The following is a 4,202-nucleotide window of genomic DNA, read 5'->3' on the forward strand; positions in this document are numbered from 1 at the left end:
TTCCCCTCACAGCCCTGCTGCTCTCCACGCAGCCGTGCGGCCCTGCCCCCCCCCTCGCCGTTCTTCCTGGCGTCCTTTTATTTTTATTTTGGATCTAAAGCGACAGAACGAAGCAGCCGTGGTGGAGAAAGACCCCCGTCTGCAGGGAGGAGGGGAGGCCCCGGCGGCGGCGGCTCCTCCTCGGTGGGGAGGGATTGTGATGGATGGGCCCCCGCGCGGTGCCTGAGGACGAGGGCCGCCGTAGTCGTCGTGGGGAAGCACAGCGAGGGCCGGCGGCCGGGGGAGCTCCCTGCTCGAGAGACGCCCCTCGATATATATACATACATTCACACACACGGCAATATATAGCTATTATATAATAAGCTATATACATACACTATATACACACACACACTTTCCCTGCTAACTAAGCAAAGCGGCACCTTTTAAAAAAGTGATTCTCATTATTATTATTATTATTATTATTAATTCAATTTCTATACTGCCCTTCCAAAAATGGCTCAGGGCGGTTTACACAGAGAAATAATACATAAATACGATGGACCCCTGCCCCCACCCCCCCAGGGCTCACAAGCAGGAGGAGAGCAACTGGCCCTATCCAGCCCCAGCACAGCATCCTTCCAGTGGCTGCTGCTGGTATCTGTCTAATGTATGTTTGTTTTTAAGATGGTGAGCCCTTTTAGGAGCTGTTTTGTTTATTTATTATCTATATAAACCACTTTGGGAACTTCTTGAAAAGAGGTATATAAATATCCTTCGAATTTGTACACACACACAGACAGGGGTGCATGTGTGTACCTATCTATATCTCAGTAGTACATAGGAATACAGGAAGCTGCCTTCTACTGAGTCAGACCCTTGGTCCATCTAGCTCAGCATTGTCTACAGACTGGCAGCGGTTTCTCAAGGTTTCAGGCAAGAGTTTCTCTTAGCCCTATCTTGGAGACCTCAGGGAGGGAACTTTATTTATTTCTTTAGTTTTTGTACCAGCTTTCATAAGGCACCCCAAGGCAGTTTATACAAGTTAAAACACAGTAAAACTCCATAAAAATTACATTTAAAACCTTAACATCAGTTAAACAATAAAAACCATAAAACATCCCCCCAAAAGAAATCCCTAAAAAAAGACAAACAGAAACAGGAAAGCTGAGAGACCCAGCAGCCCCTAAGGAATAAAAGCCTGAACAAATAAAAAGGACTTTAGTACTTTTTTTAAAGGCAGCAACAGATGTCAAAGAGTGTACATTTACTGGAAGAACATTCCAGAGCCTGGGGGCAGCAACAGAGAAGTCCCTGCCCCACATGCACAGCAATTTAGCCTCTTTCAGCGCCAGCACATGGAGCAAAGACCCCTTTGACAACCTAGTTGGGCAGGCAAAAACCCTTGGGAGCAGGTGGTCCTTCAGGTATCCAGGAGCCAAATCGTTAAGGGCTTTAAAGATAATAGAGCTTTAAAAGTAATGGTAGCTGGTACCTTGAATTTGATCCAGAAACAAATTGGCAGCCAATACAGCTCTTTCAACTGAACTTTATGCATGCAAGCATGCAGGTGCTCTTCTCAGAGCGGGCCCCATCCCTTAAGGGAATACCTTACAGTGCCCACACAGGTAGTCCCCCATTCAAATGCAAAGCAGGGTAGACCTTGCTTAGCAAAGGGAACAATTCAGGCTTGCTATCACAAGACCAGCTATCCTCCCTAAAGTATTGAGATATGGCTACACACACAGCTTCAAAGAGGCATGTGTTTATATCTGTATATCTCTGTAAATTTAGCCATAAAAGTGTATGCACACATCACACATTATGTGTGTATGTATGTGTGTGCATATATATATATAGAGAGAGAGAGAGAGAGAGTGTGTATAAATATATAAAATAGACTAGTAGTTCAGACAAGACCCCTCTTTGACCCTGCAAAGTCATTTTGCCTTGCCTAGATTACACTTCTGAGAAAGTAAAAGAAATTAAATATAAGTAATAGAATTTGTTATTAATTCTATTAGGTAAACAAACACTTTGGAATTTTTTGCGAGAAATTTCTAGGATTTAAATTTCAAACATTTTATAATAATGTATAATATTTTGTATAATTTACCATATAGTACACTTGAATCTGAGAAAGATCTTCTGCTTCTCAGTTGCTGCAATCAAGGCATCTCTGTGGGTTATCCCCGTCACGTGCTCCTGGGCAGGACTATGTAAAATAGCTAATAGAAAGACTTTTCTTATAGTCCTGCGGTGCTCCTGGCAGGTTTCTCTCTCTCTCTCTCTCTCTCTCTCTCTCTCTTAGATTCTTAATCTTCTCCCTTTTGATGCTTCTGGTATTATGTTGTTTTGGAATTATTGATCTGATTGAGTGCTAAAAATCTGTGGAGAACAATTGGAATGTGATTAATTCAGAATGTCTGCCAAAAAACCCCACCAAATTGTATTTAAATGTGTCTTCAAGCATATTCCAGTGTAAAAAGTGGTGCATTAAGCCTCATTATGTGGCAAGAGTGTTCATCCAAAATTTGGTATATGTAAGTAAGATATTCAGAATTTTTTTAAAAAAAACACAGAAAGAAATTTGTTGATACAATGGCAATGCAATACACATGATGGATTAGCTGCAATACTTCTCTCCAGACCATTTTTTATTGTGTAAGTTAAAACATAAAACGAACTGTTGCAGATCTTGTTTTATGTTTTAACTTACGCAATTAAAAAAAGGTCTGGAGGAAAGTCGAAAAAAAATATTTAAAATTTCCCTGAGCATATACCAGTGTAAAAAGTAGTGCGTTCAGCTAATTTGCATAGCAGTATTGTGTATGCAAAACTTAGTATCTGTGGGTCATAAAGAAGCAGGACTTTTTTTCACACAAACCAATTTTTCAAGATATATAATAGCTTTCAAGTTGCTTCTCAGAAAGAAGAGTGTGTTAAGGTGAAGCTATTATATAATATATGCATGTATATGCACGTGCACACACAGAGGGGAATAAAGGGGTATGTCTGTGTATGCAGTATCAGGATGTAGATACACATATACATATTCACACAGTTACAGAGGTATGTGTATAGGTATAAATATAGCTATTATATTATAGATATAAACAGCTGTAAAAGCACACACATATATAAATATAGATTCATATAGATTGTGTGTGATCTCTATCTACACACACAGATGTAGAGAGAGTTTCTGTAGCTATATGTGTATGTAGAGATACACAGGTATCTACAAACAAGAGATACAAACAGATATAGAAAACAGAAACAGAAATATATAGATACACAAATACACACACATTTTAATATTAAAGTTTTAATATTAATCTATGTTTCTTTTTAATAGTTTCTTGGTGTATTATGGTTTTAATGTTTGATTGATTTTAAGGTCATAAATGTAACTTTTACAGGATATTATTGTAAAATAAAATTTAATTGTAAAATAAATTTACAATTTATTTATATATTTATTTATTTTATAGTAAAATAAAATATTGTAAACTGCCTTGAGATGCATTATGAAAGGCGGTATAAATAAATAAACATTCTATTTTATAATATCAAGAGAATGCACATCCATGAACTGCATAAATACAGGGCATAAGTACATAATCATATAAGTACTACCTGATACAATTAGGTAGGTAAAGGCAGCCCTCTGTTGGGCAGAAAAGTCCATCTCATAGCTAATGTAAATATACATCAAATCATCTATATACATCCCCTGACTTCCGCTTCTGTGTATTTATTGCAGGCATTATTTAATATAGAGCTGCAACATCTGTAAATTATCTATAAATAAGTTTGCAGGATAGTGTATATACTAGGAAAATAAACACAAAGTAGCATACTAGAATGGGCTCTTCCAAGCTGTCTAATATCTCCTCTATAGAGCTAGGCAATAGTAGGAATCCCAAAGCAAAAACATGGGCATATTTTGGTAATTCAGTAGTCTTATGCCCTACTCCCCAAAGTGCAAAAATAGAACTGACCAGAAAATCTTTCTAGTCAGATTTTTAAAAATGTGAGTCCAAAATAAGTAACAAGGACTGTGAAGTCCTTCTACATAGCTTAGGGGAGAAAGTCAAAAGATGTGCAGCCATTCGTATTCCAGAGACTCGTGTAATTAAAATTATCCCCCATCATGTGAAACTTGAGCAGTCCGTTTACTGAAGTGTTTTTCCACTGACCAATAGGAAGACAGATGTCTT

The sequence above is a fragment of the Hemicordylus capensis genome, chromosome 10, assembly GCF_027244095.1.
Source record: "Hemicordylus capensis ecotype Gifberg chromosome 10, rHemCap1.1.pri, whole genome shotgun sequence".
Classification (NCBI taxonomy): domain Eukaryota; kingdom Metazoa; phylum Chordata; class Lepidosauria; order Squamata; family Cordylidae; genus Hemicordylus; species Hemicordylus capensis.